The sequence below is a fragment of the Aythya marila genome, assembly GCF_965140915.1.
Source record: "Aythya marila genome assembly, chromosome: 3".
Classification (NCBI taxonomy): Eukaryota; Metazoa; Chordata; class Aves; order Anseriformes; family Anatidae; genus Aythya; species Aythya marila.
In genome coordinates, this window is record NC_139044.1 from 114,877,302 (window position 1) to 114,902,466 (window position 25,165).

At 39.3% G+C, this 25,165-nt stretch overlaps 1 protein-coding gene across 1 annotated transcript in view; it reads right to left on the minus strand.

Moving 5' to 3' along the window:
- LOC309876083 (cysteine-rich venom protein-like) overlaps window positions 1–18,902 on the minus strand; it is a gene marked incomplete at its 5' end in the record, with an annotated part of 42,260 nt that extends 23,358 nt beyond the window's left edge. The window contains one exon of the mRNA XM_082755990.1: window positions 18,849–18,902. The remainder of the gene's footprint in view (window positions 1–18,848) is intronic.
- Between the last annotated feature and the right edge of the window lie 6,263 nt (window positions 18,903–25,165).

The following is a 25,165-nucleotide window of genomic DNA, read 5'->3' on the forward strand; positions in this document are numbered from 1 at the left end:
GATGACCTGTTTCCTAAGATGTGGCTGAGCATCACCCTCTCCCGGGTGCCTGCACAGCCTGTTTTATTCTAAAGATGTTTCTGAAAGAGGTGCAAACAACACTGCTCATTGGCTCAGCTTTGGCCACCAGTGGACCCCTTTTGGAGCCAACCCTGCATCCTCTTGCTATGAAAACCTTGCCATGTAAGCCCAATACATAGGGACAAGGGATTTATAGACTCTCTGGGAAACTTGTTCCAGGTCCTTGCCATGTTCATAGCAAGGAATTTCTTCCAAATATCTAATTTAAATCTTCTCTTCTTTAGTTTAAAGCTGTTACCCCCTGTCCTATCACTACACACTCTGGTAAAGACTTCCTCCCCATCTTTCTTGTAGGCCCTCTTCAAGTACTGGAAGGTCACTATAAGGTCTCCTGGAGGTTCTCCTCTCCAGGCCCACCACCCCCAGCTCCCTCAGCCTGGCTCCAGAGCAGGGGGGCTCCAGCCTCTGTTCATCCTCGGGGCCTCCTCTGGGCCTGCTCCAGCAGCTCCACATTCTCCTGGTGCTGGGCCTGGAGCTGAGTTCAGGGCTGCAGGGGGGATTCTCACAAGAGTGGAGAAGAGGAGCAGAATCCCCTCCCTTGCCCTGATGGCCACACTGCTTTTGGCACAGCCCAGGATAAGGTTGGCCTTCTGGGCTGTAAGCATGCACTGCAGGGTCATGTTGAGTTTTTCATCAGACAATGTCCCTATGTCCTTCTCCATAGGGCTGCTCTCTATCTACTTGTTGCCTAGTCTGTATCCACATTTGTCATCGTCCTCACCCAGGTGCAGGACTTTGCACTTGGCCTTGTGAACTTCATGAGGTTCACATTTGTCCACCTCTCAGGGCTGTCAAGGTCGCTCTGAATCCCTTCCCTCTGAAGTGTCAGCTGCACCATCCAGCTTGGTGTCAACTGCAAACTTGCTGAGGGTGCCCTCAATCTCACTGTGCCTATCACCAATGAAAATACTAAACATTCCTACTCCCTGATTAAAGCAGACACACAGAGATGGTAAAACATCTGAGAGAGAAATTTCACTTGCCTGGTCATACAACCACTTCTGTTCAGCAGTCCGGCATCATGAATGGCTGGAGTTGTCTCATTTTTTTGCATGACACAAAGTGAAAGCCCAAATACTCATCTGGAGCTTCATGCCTGTTGCACAGATGGAAAATTCAATAAATGCAGTGATTTTTAAGGGCAAAGAGGCTTTCTGGCAGTTTTCCCACTAGTATTTTAGACACAATCAACCCTATTCTTTTCTCATGCTCAATATGACTAAAAAGACCTCAATTATTCAAGGATATAATTTTTTTTTTTTTAATAACCCTGAACAAAAGTGTGTTCTTTTCTATGTATCATCTACATTTATCTCAAGAAGGCAATTACTTAGTGATCAGCATAACCTCAGATCACATGCCTGATACGTATTTTGAGGCCATGATTGAGATTACAAGGTATATTAATACTCCTGAAAGAAATATGATGCCTCAGTTTTCATTTTTGCCTCGCTTCCCAAGGCCTCAGTGTTAATGATAAACTGGTGGCAATAGTGTCCCATTAAGCACAAACTTTGGGAAACCGCAGCCTGAAGGGTCCACTATGTATCTCTAGGAATAGGTTGGTTGCACAGTCAATCACCAAGACACAGTGATTCCATCCTAGAGAAGATACTGGTTCTTTTACGAGCCATTATATCTTTCTTCCTTCCTCATCATCCCTAACTTATGCATGGAGAGCACAAAACACAGGCTCTTCTGTAGTTCTTCCCAGAGTAATAAAGTCAATAACTCTAAATAAGCATAACTTAGAAAGTTAAACAACTCCTTTATTTAGTAACTTTAGAGCTCTGCCATAGCAAATGCATTTGGCAGCAGTTATTTGGAAGCATGTTTCAAGGATGTAATCTATTAGGCATTTACACAGAAAAATGCAACTGAAAATGAAATCAAATTTCCATGGTTTATCTGAAAGAAGATTTTCCATATCACTGCTGACATGTGTCTTTACCAAAGTCTTATGAATATTTGTTATCCTTCACTGAACATGGAACACTTTAAGGAAACAGTAGGTTCAAAGGATTGTTCCAAAATTCAGTGTCTGCTACATTTCCTTTCTTCTCAAAGTTTTTTTTTTTTTTTTTTTTTTATGTTCAGTCTACTCTTTGGCTTTATCAAATCCTGAGGTAGTCTAAAGGGAGTGTCTGTACCTGAAATAGAAAGATCATAGAATCTTAGAATCACAGATACACAAAATATCCTGAGTTGGAAAGGACCCACAAGAGTCATCAAGTCCAACTCCTGGGTCTGCATAGGACCACTCAGAAAATCAGACCCTATGTCTAAGAGCATTGTCCAAATACTTCCTGAACTCCAGCAGGCTCAGTGCTGTGGCCACTGCCCTGAGGATCCTGTCCCAGTGTCCGACCACAGTCTGGGTGAAGAACGTTTTCTTAACATCCAGCCTGACCTAGCCCTGGTGCAGCTTCATATCACCAGATCTTGTGTATCATTTAAGACTAGTAATGTACTAGCCTAGTTAAGAACATAGATTTGGACTTAAAAATAATTATTTCAAAGAATCTGAGTGGAAGAAATTTTTATTGCAAAACTGTATTTTTCTTTCTCTATATCCCTGCATAAGTTTGTTTATATCTCCATGGCTCTGAATAAAGAAGTGGTCAAGGAGAGTTTTGCGATCAGTGCCAGTGTTTTTTGCTCCTGCATCTGTGGTTCCCCAGACACTGCAATGCTAGATCAAATTTTCAGGTCTTTTGTGCTGATTCGAGACAACTTCATTGGAAATTCAGTCATTATCTCTTTGGCTGTGGTGGTAAACATGTTAACACATGAAGGGATTGAGACTGAGACTGTCTCAAAGCCAAAGCCAGAGTCTTCATTCAAGCCTGAATCACAACATCCTATGTGCAGTGTCTGTGCATTTATGACTCCTGGCCTTTCACAGCAAGGGAGAAGCCCCCAAATCTTTTTTACCTGCCTCCCAGAAAAAGGCTCTGTCTTAATACCATGAACAGGCAATGTTCAGGCAAGAACTTGCCACAGTCATAAACCTTAGTAATCATTTCTATCAATAATGTGCTTCCAGTTTTATTAAGAAAACTCAAAATCCTTGGGAATAATTTCTTTTAATTCTATGGGTTAAAAATATAGTACTATCAAGTACCTGGGCATGATTCCAAACAGCTTCTGAAGTAACATTTTGTCCATCAGCACACTAACTCCTATGCACATAAAGGTAATAGAAGCTGAACTTTTTTTTTCCCCATATTTTATTGTAATAGACATACAGAATACTGGAAACTTTACATATCTACCTGCACATCTGATGAACTGCCATGCCAAAATTAAGTCAAATGTGATGACAGCCTAAGAAAGAGATATAGACAATGTTACCGAGCTGTGCATTGTGTTTCTTTTTAAGAATTATTTGCACTCAACATTACAACTATGGTCAACTTGTGTATTAGTGGCTTGTATAGCTACACTGCTTTTGAATTCACTTAAACACAAAGTTTATTAAGGAAGATGACCAGTGCTGAAGAAAATATTACAAAAACTATTAGACTGCATTCACCAAGGCATTTATGTACAAGAAATGGATTTAACTGAAGGATGTGCACAAGCATCTACATTTGAGCAATGCTCCTTTCATAGACTTTGAAAATTAAGGGGTATCTTTGGGATAAGACTCATTTCATCTCAAAGCTAACATCTAAACAAAATCATATTGAATACTTACATCTCTCACAGCTTTTGGATGTCCATATTAAAATCTCATACATTTCTTATTTCTTTATTTCTTATTTATTTACTTTTATTTTTACTAATTAATTAAAGTTATATAAAATTAGTGTTGTTGTCGAGATAATAGAAATAAACTAATAGATATGGGTAAAGGAAGTTTCCTTCCTTCATGGGAAAGGAACTATGAAGGTGTGCACTAGCATCTTCATATGTGTGTTGGTACAGTCATGAAGAGTTAATTTAATAAACCTGTCCTTTTCTTCTCTTTACAGGGAATTTGTATAGTTTCTCTATGTTTTATGTGCAATTTTCTCTGATTTCTCATGCTGGCAAAAAAAAATTACCCTTACGAAAATAGAGTGAGAAAAGGCAGAATCCAGACAGAATCAGGACAAGGGGAAGATAATGCCAAAATATGGAAGTGAAAATAAAGTCTTTGTCATTAGAAGAAGGATGAATATTTGCAGATTATCAGTGTCTTTTTGGTGGTCATCAGGGAGAAACTAAAAGGGACCAAAGGGGCTGAAGAAAAGTGAAAAAGTTCAGTATTGTCAGGAGGTAACTATCTTGCTAATTGTTATCTTTTTGGCAAGGACCTGCGAGGATTTTAAAAATTTCAGTGGTAAAGATATTTCCAGACCTCTTTGATAAACACCTATGTATGTGTCCACCCATATCATCTCAGAAAAAGTAACATAATATTAATTACAGGATATAATAGGAAATGAGGAAAACAGTTGTTTGTCAAATGCAGGGAGTTTGTGGCTCAGTCACAATTGGAACTTAATTTCTATATCACAAAGCCAGCCCTTCTCTTTTTATTTATTTTTATTTTAATTTAATTTAATTATTTAATTTAATTTAATTTAATTAATTTATTTTATTTTTCCCTTAAAGAAAAATATTTGGGAGAGGCCTGCATTATCCAGATTTTACTTGTATGATCCACCAGCATGGTCTGACAATTCTATTTGAGATATCATCAGTAACAAATATGGATAAAGTTGAGTAAGCTTGGATTATATACATGAAGAAACACATCTCTGTTCTTGGAGACATTGGCACTGCCTGGGAATGAAGGTTATCTGCCTTGGATTGCACACTGTACTACATGGATGTGATTATATTGGCCTGTGTCTCAGACTGCTGATACTTGCAGTTCTGTGCTATTTGGGTGATGACTTGCAAGGTTGTATCTACACACAATCAGGGAAGTTTGAAGTGAAGACGAAGAGGAGAGGATTTTCTTGCTGAAACGTGGATGTCTGTTGCCGCTTATGATAAAGCATATCTGAAACATATGCATGGTGCTGACAGGTATTACACAGCACTTAGGGGACAGCATCCTTCTGGAATGTCAGAGGGATGCTAGGTGGGGCATCCTGTAAAATAGCCCTAAATATCCATATATAGGCAAATGGATCACATTCCTATTATTTCAGACATTGTGAGTTATCTTGCCTGGCTTCAGCTGTGCTTCAAAACTGTGGATTTCCTAAAAGTTATCTTTCATATCTGCATGGCTTCTCAAATGACACTAAATACTGAAGTTTAGGCAGCTGAATATTTGGCTGTCTTATTCAGTCTCTTTCCTTCAGATGTTGTCTCAACTTCAGTGTCTGACACTGTCTTGCGATGCTGCAAGATATCCTGCCTTAACTTTAGCTACTGGTTCACAAAGTTTGAGGTTCACATTGATCTTTTGTTATATCTGACAGCCTTGCGCATCTCAGATTTGCCAGGACATTTTACTCGGCCAAGAATAGCTAACCTGAGGGAAAGAAATGGAGACTCAGCTGGGTAAACATCAGGCATTTAATCCAGTTTACACCTTAGCACTCACTCCATACTCAACAAAGATAAAAAGTCAGACTCTTTTATCCAATTTTTCTTTAATACCTTTTTTCTCTTAGACTTAGAAAAATATGAACAAGCCTCTACAGGTGTTTGTGTATCTCCAGTTACAGGTGTTAGTGTATCTCCAGTTACTGACAATAAGGCCAGATTCACTTTCACACACCTAATTGGAGGTATCCACATTTGACCTGAGTGTTCTGGCTCTTGTAGCTGGCTGTTGTCCACAGGGGTCCAGAGGCATTAAAAGTACCTTTGATAGAGATATCAAAGAGATATTCATGGGAGACATTTTGTTTGTTTAAATCAGCAGTAATAGAGTCATGAAACCTAGTGGATCCAAAATATGTCTGAGTCACAAGGAAACCAAGGAATTTCTTGTCATTTGCATGCTGCAGTCCAGAAGTTTAAACTGGTCAAAGTTTCTTGAAACAAACAAGTCTTGTCAAAACCTAATCTCAGACTGGACCAGCTGAGATGTTTCCATTAATTTCCCTGAATGCTGCATTGTGTTTGCAGGAAGGATTCAGCTAGTGTTGGTAGGAGATAACACCTTCTTGTTATGGTAGAAGACCCAAAGAGGCTATTTCACTTGGAGCACTAGCAGGTTGGATAAATACTGTGACTTCACAGCAATGTGTCTTAGATTGATGCGGTAACTTTGCAACATCCCAACAGCATGGTGCTAACCACGCTAAAGTTATGAAAATCCAGGTGCTTTGTAATTACCTGAATGAGGGAGATTATGCTGGGATGACTTGAAGTTCATACTCATTGAGTGAGCCTGGGCTACTCATCATTCATAGGCTTCTCATTTATTAAACTATTAGAGAGCATCTAAAAGAGGGAACCAAAGGTGGTGAAGGGTCTAGAGGGCAAGAAGTATGAGGAGCGGCTGAGGTGCCTTGTTTTTTTCAGCCCAGAGCAGGGCAGGCTGAAGGGAGGCCTCACGGCGGCCTGCAGCTCCCTCATGAGGGAAGTGGAGGGACAGGAGCTGAGCTCTGCTCTCTGGGGACAGTGAAAGGACCAGCCCAAGGGAATGGCATGGAGCTGGGACAGGGGAGGGTCAGGCTGGGGGTTAGGGAAAGGTTCTGCACCCAGAGGTGGTCAGGCACTGGGACAGGCTCCCCAGGGCAGTGGTCACGGCACTTAGCTGCCGGAGTTCAAGAAGCATTTGGACAATGCTCTCAGACATGATCTGGTTTTGGGATGGTTCTGTGTGGAGACAGGAGCTGGACTCCATGATCCTTGTGTGTCCCTTCCAACTCAGGATATTCTGTGATTCTGTGATCTAGTCTTCCATTATAGTTGTCTCATCAGTAGTATTAATGGAAATAGTTTCTAAAGTGAAAATCTCCACCCCAGTGAATACTATCAGAGACGAGTTCTGGGTATAAAACAGAGATACTACTAGCTTTGCAGATAGAGGTTAAGAAACATCCCTTTGAGTTTAGATGTTATACAGTTAATTTTAATGAAACCATTAAACATGTATTTGTATGTGCGAATTCAGGCTTATATAGGAGTGCTCTCTTATTTATTTTTTTCTGTACTTGGACTTGAGCAGTAGTCAGTGATGCCTCTCTCTCTCAATCCCTCTCTCTCTCACTCTCTCTCTGTAAATGTGTGTTTGTGAGCCCAGTGCCATATTTGAAGTCTTTCACCTCATGCTTGTCTGACAGCTGACCAAGTACTGAGAGTGTCTGTTACAGACAGATTTTCACTGCAGTTCGCAGCTAACATAACAGAGGGAGAGGGGAGGGGAAAGACGGTTCACAAAATGTATGAGGAAACATGTTGGGAAGATGCAGGGATCTCTATGCAGACAGAGTGTCTTTTGTCTCTCAAGCAGAATGACTCCCTGGCTTGAAGCCCGCAGCAAAGCAAATAGCAGAGCAGATTCATTATGCCCTAGTGCTGCTACAAGACCGTACATCTGGGAATTAAATTATAGACAAAGGTGGGTTCTCTCTCTATTATTTCTTGTAATCCCAAGAAGTTGCCATTGTCTCACCGCTCAATAGCTTCTTTGTATTCACTAGATCTGCAAAGCCCCAAATTACCTTCCTCAAAGGAAGTTACAGTTGTATTAAAAATGTTTCCTTATATTTTCACTCAATTTCTAAAAGAACTAGGGCCTGTTATTGTTCAGGATTATACAAAGCAGATGGTATTTTCCTTTTTTTTGTATAACTGTATTTAGATTTGAATGGTGAGATTATTTTTTTACAGTTTTTGTGTATTGAAGTCTGTTGTCTATATAACTAATGGTATAGGTGCCCTATATTGTGATTAAAGTGAAAAAGACACTAACGGAGCATGATTTATCCCAGCTGAGTAACTTAGGACAAGATGCATTGCATTCTGGAAATGCTTGTACTGCTCCATTGATTACAGAGATCTAAGACAGACATCTGTCTTACAAATCACTAAAGTAAAGGAACTTAAATTCTTCTGAACACTCAAAAGTTTCTGAATTTTCAATGATGATTTTTGTTCCTACAGGTGGTCAGCTCAGATTTATTTAAGCATTAAATAATTAATTAATTAATTTTGAAAACAGGTGTAGATTATTTATTTATTTATTAAGCAACTGGCTAATTAAATAAAACTTTAAACAAGGTTATATAAAAATGTGTACATAAAAGAAAAAAAATACCCCTAACCTCCCCAAACATTTTAAGGCTCATTTTAAGAAGCAATGACTCTGCTAGGAAATAGTTTAGTGTTTCAGTAAGATAAATCTAAATAAGGTGTGATATGTCAAAGAGAACGTACTTGGTGTTACACTGTCTTCAGATGAGTAATTCCTTCGATATCCAGTCAAATCTCAGTAATTATCATTGATTCTTTATTGACTCCCATAGCACCTGGAATTTTTGCAGCTGTAGACTTCTCATAAAGAATGATCCCAAATGGAGCCTGGAAAGTAGTCTGGAGAAAGTACTGTTAATTTTGTTTATAAACTTGTGAGCTATATGCTAGCTCCTTATACAGTATTTTCCTCCTCTCAAACAGCTAGTTTGTGTTTAGAATTATAGAATCATAGAATCATAGAATATTCTGAGTTGGAAGGATCCTACAAAGATCATTGAGCCCAACTCCTGTCTCTACACAGGAACATCTAAATGTTTAAAAGCATGGCATTTTCCCAATGTGTAAAATGAATACTAAATGTAATTTACAAATTTTGGTTTTGCACAGTAAGCCCAGAAGAAAGGCGCAAATATGGTAAACAGACAAATACGAACCTTAAGTGCTTACAGATAAATTACGCTGTTACATGTCTACAGAATTACAGAATCTGAGAAGGCTTGAGATTGAAAAGAAGTCTGGAGGTCATCTTGTCCAAGCCCCTTGCTCAAGCAGGGAAACCCCGAGCAGGTTGCTCATATATTCCCTTAAGAATAATTAAACAAACAAACAAACATAAATGTTAGAGGATATATTACTGAAGACAGATAGCAGAGATGCATTACCCACCCATACACTTCTAATTTAGAGTATATTTGCCTGCTATTACCAATTGTACTTAGCTCTGTGATGACTTTTATGATCAACCTGTCATCTGTAGATTGACATGACCAAATGGATTTCACTTGTGACCTAATCAGAATGTAAACAAAAGTTTTAGGAGATTAAAAGTTTAAGGGGTTATCTCAGTCCATAGACTAGGCTATCTTCAATGTTCACAGCTTGACACAGCGTTCCTTGCGCATCAACCCCAGCATCAGGACACTGGATATTGTAAGAAAGACAAAGTAAACAGAAATTTCTAAATGGAAGAGCTGGAGTTAAGGCCTCATCTGTCTATCCTCTGAGTCTTTATCTTCTACAAATATCTACTGTATGTTTGCATATATAAGCACTCAGACTATCAATTCCCACTCCCTCTCTCTGTGTATACATACATAAATATATATGTCTATATACATATTTACATTTACATGCATGTAAATGTAAATGTAGCAAATAAATCTGTGCCAGGGCCTGTTCTCTGCCTCTGAGATAGTTTGGTAGCTTGCTCAGCCTTCAGACTGGGTGACTACATTTAAATTGCCTCCTGGGGATGGTCTCTGACCCATGATAACACTTGATGTATACCTGGACATTGTTTGGGACAGGGTTTTTGGGACAGGTGTTGTTCCACCTGTTAAATGTCATAGACAAACGGTTTCCAGTGTCCATACCCTGGCATTGTTTGTTTACTGTGTGGACATATTTTAAGTCTCCCTAAGCTACTAAAAATAATCCTCCTGAACTCATGCAATACTAGTGCCTGGAAATGCCAGCATTGCCCAGGGTTCACAGAACCACTGAATAGCTGAGGTAGGAAGTGATCTCTGAAGGTCATCTGGTCCAACTCCTCTGCTCAGGCAGGGACACCTACAGAAAGTTGCTCAGGACCATGTCCAGATGGCTTTTGGATATCTTCAAGGAAGATCAATTTTTATTTTACAACTGTAAAACAAATACTGCTGAGTGAACCAAAGTCTGCAGAGCTATTCATTTTGGCTATGCTTACTTGACCCTCACTCACTGTAATGGTAACCTAGGTATCTCACTTGATAATAGATACTTCTGTATGTATGCTCAAATGCGGATAAGTTGAATTGCACTTCAGTTCTCTGAAGACAATTATAAAAGTTGAAAACTCATGGGTAGGTTGATTTGCTTAGACTTGTAAAGAGTTTTCTAAATGAATCTTTTCCATGTGTAATTTATTCTTGAAAAATAGAAATTTTAACAGGCCATTTTGAATGTTCTCTAACAATAGAACAATATTAAAAGACAATGTAGAAACTCTCCGAACAGAAGAAGCAGGTACTTCCAAAACCCAAAAGTAATGTAGTGCATTTAAAATCCGTGCTTTTCCACTCCTACTGGTATTCATCCTGCACCAATGAAGTCTTCTGTTGATTTTAATACACACAAAGTAACAGATCTCTCTTACTTTACTACAATCAGCATGAAATTGTCTTTATACTGACTGACTACATGTACCTAACCTGGACGCTGTAATCATAATGGATTATAATTTAAACAGTGTATCTGCATCTATTGTAGAGGTCCTGCTTAAACTGGACATACTTCTCCCTGTTCATAGCAGAAAGCTGAGTCTGGCAGGCCTGTACAACATGGTGTTGCATACTTTTTTTTTTCTTTTCCTTTTCTACTTTTGCAACAGTATTGCCTATTTACAGCAGACTGCTCAAACATGGCCTTTTATCTTTAACTTTTGCAGGAAATGACTATGACTATCTAAACAGATATCATTGGCTCACCTTCTCATTTGCTTGTATGGTTACGCTGTTTGTTAGGAAACGGCAAAATCTAGATGTATTTTAGATGTTTCTTAGTCATGAGGCATAGAAGACAAGTATTAAAACTATGTTCAGCAAACAAAACTTCAGAGATTTTCAAACTTTTAAATTCTCCCAGAACATTTCACCAAGAGGTAACTTTTATTTAGATAGCTGCACCAAGTTCTGTAAAGATGAATGTGAGCCAAGCTGATGTTGCACGTGCAGCCCTCTATACAAATAAACATATGTATGTGTGCATGTGCATATTTATAAATATGTATAGATAGCCACTAAAAATATTTTCAAATTGATGTGTATGATACATTATAAGCTTCATTAGGATTCATTTGTGTATTGGGATTGCATGACAAAGTTTTGGGGGGGTGGGGGGGTGGCATAGGTGTGGCTTCTGCAAGAAGAATCCAGAAACTGCCCCATGTTAGATAAGGGCCCAGCCACTGGCCAGAGCCAGGCCAATAAGCGATGTTGTTTGTGCCTCTGTGAGCACATATTTAAGAAAGGGAAAAAAATCTGCTGCTCACCAGCAGCTGGGAGAGAGAGAGAGGAGTGAGAAACAGCCTTGCAGACACCAAGGTCAGTGAAGAAGGAACGGGAAGAGGTACTTCAGGCAGCAAAACAGAAGTTCTCCTGCAGCCTGTGGAGAGGCCCCTGGTGGAGCAGGCTGTCCCCCTGCAGCCCATGGGTCCCACATGGAGCAGATCTCCACGCTGCAGTCCGTGGACGAGCTCCCGGTGGAGCAGGTGGATGTGGCCTGGAGGAGGCTGCAGCCCATGGAGAGGAGCCCACGCAGGAGCAAGGGGTCCGGGGGGATCTGCCACCCATGGGGGACCTGTGCTGGAGCAGTTTGCTTCTGATGGATGGACCCTGTGGTATGGACCCATATGGGAGAAATTCTTGAAGAGCTGCTGCCTGTGGGCAGCCCTTGCTGGAATTTGAGATAAGATGATAGTTAGTAGAAGTAACGGGCAAAAATATGTGCAGGATGATTGTTAGGAATGTACAAGTTGTGAAGAATTAAGAAAGCAGTAACTGTGATATGTTAGTGTGGTGAAGGGACGAGGGGTGGTGTGTGTGTAAAATGTCCACCTTGTCGGTGCTGTGATGATGTTATGTTTATTTTGGTGTGGTGAATTCTTTTTCGTTTTGATTTAAGTGAATTTCGTGAAGGTTGTTGTGATAATTGTAAAGTAAGAGTATGTTGTGAGTAGTCTTAAATATGCTTTTAACAGAGGCGAGGGGTGGAATGTAGTGGGTTTACGTGGCAAGGTTTTGGTAGCAGGGAGCCATAGGGGTGGTTTCTGTGAGAAAGATCTAGAAGCTGCCCCATGTTTGGGAAGGGCCCCATTGTTTTCCAGATCCGAGCCAATAAGCGATGTTGTTTTGCGCCTCTGTGAGAGCATATTTAAGACAGGGAAAAAACGCTGCGCCACACAGCAGCCGGGAGAGTCAAGGGAGTGGGAGAACAGCCTTGCACCAAGGTCAGTGTAGAAGGAGGGGGAGAGGTGCTCCAGGCGCCGGAGCAGAAGTCCCCTGCGGCCTGTGGTGAGGACCATGGTGAAGCAGGATGTCCCCCTGCAGCCCATGGAGTACCACGGTGGAGCAGGGTTCCACGCTGCAGCCCGTGGAGGAGACCACGGTGGAGCAGGTGGCCCTGCACCGACGGAGGCTGCCGCCTGTGGAAGACCCCTGCTGGAGCAGATTCCGGGCCGGACCTGTAGCCCGTGGAGAGGAGACCACGCAGGAGCAGGTGATCTGGCAGGAGCTGCTGCCCGTAGGGGAGCCAGGTTGGAGCAGTTTTCTCCTGAGGGATGGACCCCGTGGTACGGACCCATATCTGGAGCAGTTCTGGAAGAGCTGCTGCCTGTGGGAAGCCCACGCCGGATCAGTTCATCAAGGACTGCATCCCGTGGGTGGGACCCCACAGCACAGGGGACGAGAGTGACCGAGAAGGAGCGGCAGAGAAGAAGTGCTGTAGACTGACCATAACCCCCATTCCCCGTTCCCCTGCGCCGCTCGGGGGGAGGAGGTGGAAAAGGGTGGATGGGGGGGGAAGGTGCTTTTGTTTTTTTTTTTCCTTTTTTTTCTCACTTCTCTCGCTTGTTAGTTGTAGGCAATAAATCTTACTATCTCCTTATGCCGAGTCTGTTTTGCCTGTTACAATAATTATTGCGTGATTTTCTCGTCCTTATCTCAATCCTTGAGCCCTTTTCACATATTTTCTCCCCATTCCTCTTTGAGGAGGGGGAGTGAGAGAGCGGCTGTGGTGGAGCTCGGCTGCCCACTCGAGCGGAACCACGACATGGATCAATTCAGGAAAGATGACATCCTGTGGGAGGGACCCCACATGGATGGCAGAGAAAGAATGTAGAAGGAGTGGCGGAGACAAAGTGCTATAGACTGACCTCAACCCCCATTCCTCTGTCCACCTGTGCTACTTGGGGGGAAGACGTGGAAGAGGGTGGATGGGGGGAAAGTGTTTTTTTTTTTTTGTTTTTTTTTTTGTTTGTTTGTTTGTTTGTTTGTTTGTTTGTTTCTCACTTCTCTAGCTTATTAGTAATAGGCAATAAATCTTAGCGTCTCTCTGTTTTGAGTCTGTTTTGCCTGTCGTGATAATTGTTGAGTGATCTCCCTATCCTTACCTCAGCCTTTGAGCCTTTTGTGTCCTATTTTCTCCCCCTTTCCCGTTGAGGAGGGGGAGTGAGAGAGTGGCTGTGGTGGAACTCGGCTGCCCACCCAAGTAAAAATACCACAGTTAGCTACTATATACAGTAGATATAAAATCCCCACTGAAGCAATTGACAAATAGTTGACTTTATTTGTAAGATACTGAAGACAGAGTAAGCTACCAAGCAAAACTGGAGGACTTCCAGGCTATTTTGGCTTTAATCTGTGTAAAACATTGTTGACCAAAAATAAACAGACCAAGACTCAGAACAACCTATAAAAAAAAGGTTAAAGAGTGTGACCCTAAGCATCTGGGTTCATGACCACTGTGTTCTCATCAGTATAAACCATTAAGAAACTCATACAGAAAATTAATATGTAACTAGAACACCAAGTACTGATTGAAGACTCCTGCTGATTCATCCAGCAAATGGTGCAACAGGAAAAATGAAATGTGTGTATATAATATGTCTGTTTTCTACTTAGAACATACAGAGAAGTATTTTTAGGCATGGAATGAAGAATAAATAGGCACCACTATATATATATATATATATATACACGTATGTATCTGTATGCATGAGTGCAGGTGTGTGTGAGTTTTCAACTTGATTTTTTTTAGCACAGAATTTCTGTCTATCCTGTATTTTCTCAGTATGAGTGCTTGTTGACTTGGTGCACACATTACAAGAAAGATACTTGCAAATTACAGCAAATTCAGCAGAAGTCCAAGAAGATGACTTGGGGCTGGAATGCATGACACAACTAGAGTTACTGACAGAGCTGCATTTGTTAGCCTGGAGAGTAGAAGGCCAGTGAGGAGGATCCAATTACTGTTTCAGTAGGGGTTATAGAAAAGACAGATTCAAACTCTTCTCAGAGGTGCCAGCAAAAACACATAATGGAATGGGCATGAATTGTAAATCAAGGTGGGTTGATGAGGTGAGGCTAAGAGAAAGTCATTTTTAATGGTTTTTACATTGTGAGAATATACTCTTCATTTTTCTGCCTTGTTTACTGACGGTCTGTAATAGCTTTAGTTATACAAGGTAACCTATCCTGCAGTGGCTTTTAGTGGTGCACATATAGTCCATGATGGAGACTACAGGTTTATGTTGCTGAAAATTCCTACAGTTAACATTTCTAAGCTGTGCCCACCTCTATTCTATGTAAATCTTAAATATTTTCATTTCCGAACCAATGGGACAAATTACTTACTGAAAAACCTGTTCCACCAGTTGTCACAGTGTGCAACTGACAAACAGTGAAGTTGATATTCTGAGGACTACTCAAACCTTAATGTTAAATATTCCTTGCTGAGTCAGTTGACATTGACTATAGCTATAGCTGACGAATATATAATATATATATTGTATATATATCATATCATATTCATATATCAAATTAGTCTAGCTGACAAATTTCCTATATTTTCCAAAATTTTCTCCTGATCATTCCCCCTTACTTTTTTTTTTTTTTTTTTTTTTTTGTTCCTGTCAGAAACAATTTCACATGTGCAGACTATAACAGGTTGCTATTGTGGATCTGCTGCAATGCTTCCAGGTGGAAGCATTATAGCATAATATTGTTTACACTGCTAAGTGCAGTGAGGGAAAAAACATTGAACTTAAGGGATTATATTCTGCTAAAGCTGGTTAAACAGTTTCTTCAGTTCATAGAGTTATGACAGAAAAGCTTTTACACAAGAATCAAATTATCCAGGTTGTCTGTTAATGAAACAGATGTCAGTTTGCTTAAATGTCAGGCTTCTTTTTTTTTTTTTTTCTGTAGTTCAAATCCTTGAATTGTTGCCTGAGCAAAAGTTAAGAGTGTGCTTCTGCATAACATTTGCACATATGATAAGAAATTTCCTTAATTTGGTTCCTCTAGAATTGAAGTGGTGATATGAAAAGAATATGATACAATTGAAGTGATATGATAGAATTGAAGTGGTAGATATGAAAAGAAAATGTTTGAGAAATTGGATCTCATTACTTTTTTTTTTTTTCTTTTTCTTTTTCTTTTTTTTTTTGGTTTTCATCTTGTATTTGCTTCATTGAAAATGAAATTGTAAATTAGTGTAACAGAGGGTAGAATTCATCTGACTTAATTTAATCTTCTCACCTAAAGGATCTACTCTCACAGGTTATGTAGGTTTCCTGTGTAGAAGACAGATGAAGATGGAGACCTGTAAGAGGGCTATGCATTACAGGTTTGTCTCTGAAAAGTGGATTAAGACATTGTCTGAAAGATATTCATTTTATTCAGTGGTAATACACAGACTATACCGGATCAGATCCTTATAGTTCAGAGGCCCAGGGCTAGGCAAGATACCTTAAGATACCTTGATTAATAAATAAATAAATAAATAAATTATTTTTTGTATGAATGTATAGAAAATCAGACTGCAGGTTCTCTGATAATTATATTGGTAATGAAAAAAAATGAAGCAACTTTGCAAAAATAGTATCTTTCCTGATTTTTTTTTTTTTTTTTTTTTCAAACTGCAGTAAGGCAAATAGTGCTGAGAAAAACAAGATTATGCTGTGACCCAGTATCCTCATACTTGCAAAAGCTGGCTTTAAGGAAAGAGGATATGTAGTTAGTACGGATTACTCTGCAGTTAGCATCAGGTATGTAGTTTAAGTCTCTAAGGTTGTGTCTTTCCTGAAACCCAGGCTTTTGTTCAGGGCTATGTTCACAACTAAGGCAGGAATACCTGAGATGATTTTTATTTGTTTGGTTTGGGTTACAGTCAGGGCTTTGATGTGGAGGAGCATATTCTAGGGTGAGTTCCCTCAGAAAACTACAGGCTTACACAACTGGCTGTCCCTTCCTGAAGGCTGTGCTGACACATCTTCACTCTATTGCTCCCAGAACAGGTGATATTAACACTTGTTCAAGAAGGCTTATGTACGATTTGATTGGATAAATATTTTGTCTCTTACACAAAAAGCTGTTCAGCCAGACTACCTAGGCTGAACTGCTTCCTCTCTTTTCCAACATGCGGGGGGGAAAGCACCCCGGTAAGAAGACTGATGGTACTCTCTGTGGATCATACTGAGTATGTGTTTCTTAATTTGGGATTTCTTCTGAATGAATGTCAGAGCAGTTACGAAAAGCTTCATGAACCCAGCAGTAGTGTAAATGGCTTATGATAGGATCTGGGCTCACAGGTTTGACAGGTGATATGAAACGTGGCCATGTTAAGTGAGTTCCTGTTTCAGGTCTTCATTTGGGTGACTGAGCAGTCCAGCTTTTATTGCTTACCACACGATGATGATATTTTTTTCTTATGAATTATTTCTCTCATTTTGATAAACTTTTTTTTCCCACTCCGCTTCTTTTCTGTCTGCATTGATACACTTAATTTGTAGCAGGACTACATTTATCATACCAACATCTTCACACAGGCTCAGGTCTCTCTATAGGTACCCAACAGAGGTGTCATACGTATTCCCATTAATCACATTGCACTGAAGAGAAAGATGACTGATTTAGCATCCTTATTTTAAGGGTTATGTCCATGGTAGGTGTGCAGGGCTGTTAAATCATCGTGTCCTGGAGGAATGGTGCCATAAACCCAGTCTGTCTTACTGATGCTTTCATTTAGTAAGGGAACTGTGAGTGGATGTCACTGGACATGTTAAGAACTGGTTGTCTTGGAATGGTGTTTCTGTGTGTTTCAAGGTAAAGGGCAGTGTCAGATAACAAGTGCTGAAAGAAAAAGGCAAAAAAAGGGTTTGGCATTTCCAGCTCTTGCTCAACAACAAGAGCCTGGTTTCCTTCTTCTCTTCCTTCTTCAAGCTTTACCAGCTACTCAATTAAGTCATGAAATTCTGTTCTGCCAACCTCACTAGCCAAAATGTCTGCAGCTGTTCCAGTGATATCAGCTTATTTGACCCTGATTTTGTAAAATTACCTTTGGACATTGTGAAGTCCCAGGTATATTATTTACTACTTAGCCTTTTTTTTTTTTTTTTTTTTTTTTCTTTTTAAGTGATATAAACAAAGCATTATGTCCTTTCTCCCTGCTTTTTATTTCTTGACATTTGAATCAAACAATATCATATTCACAGACACAGATGCATTGATCCAGCACATCACCAAACATGGGATGGGTGAGTGAGTGGCTGCACTCTTCTTTTGCATCTGCTCATTGAGATTAGTGAGGATAGTCCCATAATAATAAGACTATCCAGAGATATAAAAGGAGCTGATCCTTTGTCATGGATGCCTCTTCCAGAAAGAGGAGAATAGGACTCACTTGCTTATATTTGGATGACTAGAATATAGATGCCCATGCCTCACATGGTAAGCTTCATTCTCCTTTAAAAGACAACAGAGAACAGTGGCTTGACAAGTGTCAAGTCATTTTAAGATGCATCTATACCAGGGAAGATGTGCCTATTGCTCTTCATCAGCTTTAGCCATGGTCAAGACTATCTTAGGTGAAGACATGAACACTGTGGACAGAGGTCCTTGTCCATACTTAGGCATCTAGAACCATCTGAGATGCCTTGGGGCATCTAAGACACCCATGGCACTGGCAAGGAAAGGAGGCCTACAGAAGATCCAGAACTTTCTAGAACAGCAGCTGGATGCTAGGTAATACAATTCTGAGCACTTAAAATGACATTACTTGCATATATTTAATCCTGTCACTGTTCTCCATTGGTAACAACAGTAACCTGGTCACTTTGCTCAGAAGTACACACTACTTTGTAGATACTCAAATCTACAACTAACCAGAGATTAATACCTTTAAAATCAGATGAGTTTGATCTCACCCTTACAAGTGTATCTGTATTCAAGAGACTAAGATCATGATGATATGCATTGAAAGCCATGGTTACAAGACTCAAAATTCTTCCATAGTCTAAAATTGAGGTACAATTTTTTGTTCCATGTGGGTAAAACAGGTGTAATGCTCTATTGACTACGTTGACCCATTATCCATGACAGATAATATTCACACTACTTTACTCATATTTGTTCTGAATTTAAAAGACCATAACAGTTAATCCCATTTTGGGTACCATTGCAAGTAGTTAATTACATACTGGATGTGAAAATATTCTGTAATACAATTACTTATTGTTTAAGGCAAACATACAAGTCAAATCCCCTTGACTGAACATGGACTGGATTAGCTAACTCAACATTACCAAACCCCCACAAAATCTTGACAAGTATTGCTTTCATCTATTCACTTACCACACAGTCCATTGTTGCACGTGTGCATACAGTGTATATAGGGGATTCCTTTTGGTAAGGTGTATAGGTAGAGCCTGTTAAATTTCCTCTGAGATTTTCAAATGACTTAGCATGAAAAAAAATATTTTCTTCGTATTTATTCCAAAGAAGACAGGAAACCTTACTCTCTGGTGCTGCAACTACTGCCCAGAGGGGGAAATATTTAGCACCTGCAGAGGCACTGCTTGCTTCTGTGTTTAAGTGCATGGCATGACTGGCTGACTGCAGCAGAGTGACCCTGAGCAAGCAACCATTGGCTTTTGGTGGCAGTTCTGGAGCTATCTGGAATTTTAGTGCTGATTTAATCAAACTTTGAGTGGCAGCTGAAGGCTGTTGTGATATCTAGTATTCATCTAATTTTCAGTAAAGTGGATTACATCTTTTAAAAGTTCTAGGACTGGCAGATAAACACTGGTCACACTTATTTCCCCAGCCTTATCTGTTGTATGAAGAACTTAACAGTAGTGAAATTTAATAGGTTCTGAAATGGGGCACATGTACTAGTAGCCATAATTTTCAGTGTTTACCTGTTTTAAAGTAATAAGATGTTGGCACAGCATTGGTAGATACTACTGCCATTTGGCAGTGCTACACAGCAAAAGGTTGGTTCTCCCAGTGTAGCATAATTTTATATCTAAGTAGTACCTGGGATTCTTATCCCACCACTGTCCTGGATGTTGTTTTTCCATTAAATTTAAAGTTTTAGGTTTCATCAAACCACGCCTGTAAAGAGGAAGATCACGAGGTGTGTGTACTTGCAAAATAGGGATTTTTACCATAGGAAAAGTACAGACCGTACCAAGTAGGAAAGTTTTCTTGCTCTTGTCAAGGAAAAAACATTAATCCATTCAATCATCTCCAGAATTAAAGAGAATGACATATAAATGGGACAAAGCAAGTGTTTCAAAATAACATAAATGAAAACCCCTCAAATATCCGTATCAACAATAAGCTGTTTCTACTTGCGTGCCTACATGTACATTAAACACATAAATCCAACTTCCATTTATACCAAGGTTTCTTTGATCTGCTTTGACAGCCTAAAGGGGACTTAGAATGTGAGCAAATGTATTGCAACAATCTTATGACACTTGTTTGCATTGCAAAGACTTTGTGAATATGAGAATCTGACTCTGTATTTTAGGGTGATTCACCTGTAGAGCTTTTTGTATGAACCACAATAAACCTTGACCCTTTCCTGAATTCTCTTACCAATGCTCAGAGTCTTATGAGGTAGACTACATTATTTTGAAAGGAAGGTTCTTCTTCATCTTTTCCTATTCTTCCTTTGTCTTAGTGTCCCATTTCTACTTCACCTAAGGACAGCTAAAATTCTTGCTTATAGTTGATGCAGAAAATTAACTTTCATAATTGATTGGTGCCATCAGATTCAGATTTCCATGTTCCTAGTGTAGATTTTACCATCTTGGGTAGCTTACTGCTACTTTAGACTACGTGTTCCAGTGCATCAGATAGTTCAGAAACCTTGGGCTTTTGGAAACAACTTGGTTATACTTCTGCCAAAACCAACCAACCAAACAAAAACACCAAACTTTCCTTTTGCATTGTATTCCAGAATTAGGAATGTAAGGTAAAGGTTGTTTGTTTAAGTTTTAGCATTCTTTGCAGCTTCCTCATTTCACACATTAAAGAAATAAGGGATAAGGCACACAATTAATAAAATAAAATACTGAAGATGGTTTGTCTGCTTTGGTGGCTTTGACTAAAGTTGAATATACAAGCTAATATTTTTAATACCATTTACTGAGAACTATTTCTAAACTCCTAGGGCCTCTTTAATTTATCAGCCTAGAGTACACAAGTGGTATAACTGTCTGCAGAACAAGTGCTTAAAATTACTTATTTCTCTCATGAGCATTGTTTTCTGAATCTCTAAAAGCTGGCCATGTAAGCAGGTTTCTCCCTAATTAGATCTCTAAATATATGTATCTAATCTTTTAAAGGAAACTTGTTCTCACTTGTTTACTGTATCAAATGCCTCTTGAGATATAATGATAAACTTTTACCTTTAGCTAACTGTTTGAATATAGTTAATAAATACTGATCTACAACCATGTGCCACTGTTACTTGTCAAGCTGGTTGTTGATTTCAACTCAGTAGTACTTGAAAAACTGCCTACTGAATAAAGAAAACTTCCATACTAGCACAATTTTTCCTGCATTACTGTCTAATTAAAGCTTTGTCTGCACTGGCAGCTGGGGACTTTAGGCAATCTAATGCCCATATGCACTAACCATTTACATTGTAAATCTTTTGGCTAGGTCTTAAGTGACAGTCTTGCCTGATGCTGAAAAAAATGTTGGCATGAGGTTGATGTGACCCCTTCATACCATGTGCTTTGAAATTATCTGGGCACACAATCTGTAAGCACTAGAAATCGATCAGCTGCAATCCCACAATCCACCAGTTTTAACTTCCTGCAGTTCTTGCAAATCCTTTCTTTTCTTTTTGCCACCAGTAAGTACAGAGAATCTCAGAAAAAAGGCAGACAATTCTCAATCAATTACTGAAAGAGTTCAACTTTTTTATGGTATAGGGTAATCTGTGATTCATTTTAGCCCTTAGACAGGTGATCTGAAGCATCAAGTACATGATTTATGATCTTTTTTGGGGGGTGGGAGTGTTAAGTGCATTGTGAACAATTCAAGGTTGGTCATAAATATTGGAGGTGATTTCCCATGTGCAACATCATGAAGACCATGCTTCAAGGTGTTTGGAGCTGAGACATAACATTTAGTAGGATAAGCTAAAATTTACAGGGCAAACATGATACACCTTTTATGCATGGATTTTTTCTTGAGTCTTTGTTCTTGTGAAGCTCTTGCTTTCATTACACAAGTGCTTAATAATAAATTGAGCCTTTGACTAATATGCATGATCAATACATATTGAAGAAAAGTATTCCCAAGACTAATAATGTATAAAGTACAAGGAATCCTGGATTATTTTTTTCTGATAGCTCAAAAATCAACCTATTTTTATTGATTCTGAAACAAGGCATTTTTTTTCCATCCTTGGCATTTGTTCAGGGGCTAACAATAGGTTCAACCCTTATTTTCTATGTTTGCCTCCCTTTTTTTTTTTTTTTTTCCTCCAGATGTTCTTCATTTCTCAGTGTTATCAGTACTAGTTAGTCTTCGGATTAAAAGGACAGATGACAATTTTTAATATCTGCCTTCATGGTCTCTTCACAACTTAGTGCATAGATATGTTACAGACAGCCTAAAACCTTCTTAAATCAGAACTAGATCTTAGATTTTTGCATAGTTTCCCTGTTGCAAAGCAGAAATACATGTAAATGTCACTGGAATAACTCTTAGTAACTGTGCATGCTTGTAATTTATTTATTTATTTATTTTACTTATTTCCTTTTCTGTTTTATCTTAGAGTTTCCCTACAAGAACAGGGGGGAACAAAAGTGGAGTTTTAGATTCTGCTCCCTGAAATGGTTGTTTATTCTATTATATAGTCATCGGAAGAAAGGCAGAAATAGTCTTGGTAGCACAGACCAGAATCCCTAAATCTTCCTTCATATGAATATTCTGCAGCTGGCTTTGACTGATGTCTGCTTCATCTGCTTCAGATCCCCCAAATCTTCCATTCTTTCACTTCTTCAGAGAAGAGTTGAAAAGCCTGTTTAACCATGATAGATTACACCCTGTGAGAAGGTTTCCAACTTACCCAGCAAGGATACAAGCTGGGAATGTCATATCCCCATTCCTGGGTGGTCTGTCATGACTTGGCTGAACCCTGAATTGCACTGAGCTCCAAGAAGAGTGATCCATTTTACCTCAACTCCCTTCACTCACACTGAAGGAAGTACTTACATTAAATGAGTGGCATTTATATTAAATGAACGTAGGATAAGCAGACTGGATCTGCCTCTGCAGAGGCTTTCCTTATGCCAAAGGGTGCAAAGAATTTCTCTCCCTGCAGTCCAGATTCCGCCCAATTTTAAGAGTTGAGATCATTGTTATTGCTTTATAGTAAAATACAATACAATAAAAATGAGAAGCTCAGTAATTTGTTTTGCATGACTTGGTGGTCTGGAAGTTGCAGTTCCTGTTGCACCTGGTGACAAAGATGAGGTGTCAAGACATTTCAATGAAAATGGTTGCAATCTTTTAATTGTCCCCACCAGAAGATCAATAAAAATTGACTCTGCAAGGCTTCTGGTATTAAAGCATTTGAAAACCACTGTTCCAGGAACACATGCAACATCTTTAACAAATGTGTCATCAGCATTTTGCTAGCTGTTATTCATCATAGTAGGTCAATGTGTTTGCCAGTGACCTCACCTTGTTATTCTTGCAAGTCAATAGACTAAGCAGCATAAACTGCATCAGAATCCTAAAATGCAATTAGAGCTCTATTTACATTTTCAGAACTTATGTAAAATAAGTTTTTTTTTTACTTATTTTTCTTATTTTACTTATGTAAAATAAGTTCTGAAATATAAAAATAAGTTCTGAAAATAAGTTCTGAAAGGGTTTCTAAGAAGTTCAGAGGGTTTCTAAAAAACCTGCAGCTTTCTGTGGGTACCTCAACTTTTGAACTCATACCTGTCCAAGGCAGCCAGAAGCCAGCAACTGTTCAGATGAGCACAACTGGTAGACTCATCTCTGAAAAACAAAAAACAATTTTGAATTCCCTGAATATGTTTAATCATCTTGAGTGTTCCTGTAAAACTATCTTGCAAAAGACATAATTGAAGGATCAAAGGGTGTGACTTTACTGAATGACTAAAATGCATGCAAATATAGGAAGGGATTGTCTTAATCTTGACAGCGAAGGTTGGCTGTGGGTATTCATTTTGAAATGCTCAAGACAAAGATACCATTTGACTGACTAGAGTTGAACACAAAATCTGATTTTCACCCCTGTAAGAAAAGTTAAAATACATACTGGAGAAGTCTGCTCGGTAAGTGTTTTGGCCCAGCTGCACATGAATCCCATACTATGGAATGTTTTCATGACATTTTCCATCAACTCCAGCTTTTGCAACTTTCTAGTTAGTGAGTGTCATCCTCTATATTTATATTTGTACATTATATAAGGAAAGAGCATGATCCCAGACAGTGCAGTGCAGTGCACTACTTGCTTAAACTGTTAGCACGGGCTATATCTGGAGTTCAGACAGATAAGCCTTGTCTAAACAATTCCAGTGCATAACTCAGGAGTTACCATAGGCCAAGGACTGTACCCCACACATAGTTTGGGATCCATCCATGCTGTGTGGAGTGTAACAGCTGTAGCTGGGCCCAGTGATTTGGCCTTAAGGTCAGAAGACAGGCCTGGCAACATTTACATCACTTATACAGATATAGCCTCAGTTATAGCACTGATGGACTGTATGTTGTAGCTTATGTAGATAAAGTAAGATACCTCACTTTACAGTGTAAAAACTTGGGGCATGGAAAACTCCCTTGATGATTCCTGGATATGTTGGCTTTACTGGGAATGAAGTAGTCAGTGATAACCCACAGCTTTGGGCTTATGTTACATATACTATACAGTGTGTGTACACAAAAATATTCCTTCCTTCTCCTAACTGTTGTGTCATGTACTCCATAACATGTGTCATGGTAGCAGCTTGGCTGTAGGCAGAGTGGATTGCAGACTAGGCAATTGTAATTTATCTTGGTATCCCTTTTTTTTTTTTTTTTTTTTTTTTTTTTCTCCTGAGGCATCCATGTTCTGTGCATCAATTAGGCAGTGGACTGCTGGGGGAGGATATATAGAGATTATTAGCAGTTTCTAGTTCCAGTTAATAGTTCTTGATGTATTTACAAGCCACAGGTTGAATACTACTACTGCAAAACATCCCCAAAAGTTGAATAATTTTACTACCTAAGGTCATATTTACTACTGATTTTACTATGGTGAAACACGAGGAAAGCCTCAAGTTGACAATTAAATTCAGTGTTTGTTTATAGTTTGTTACCAGTTATGCAACAACAAAAGACCAGTACAATTTCCTTGAGCAACTGCTGTCTCACAACATGAACTGTCACAATCTGAGAGTCCAAATACCCTGTGTGACTCCCAAACTTGGCATCCATAACTAGCTCTTGCTCCTCACCAGGCTAAAGGTCAGTTCTTGCTGTAGAATAAGGACAAGTCATCAGCCATCACACACTGTGATACCTTAGGTTGATATATTCTTACTGGCAAAAAAGTACAGAAAATTTCTGTGTATCATGTGGAGAGGATCCTCTTCTCACTGGGCCACGAATATGAGCTGAATACAGGTCTG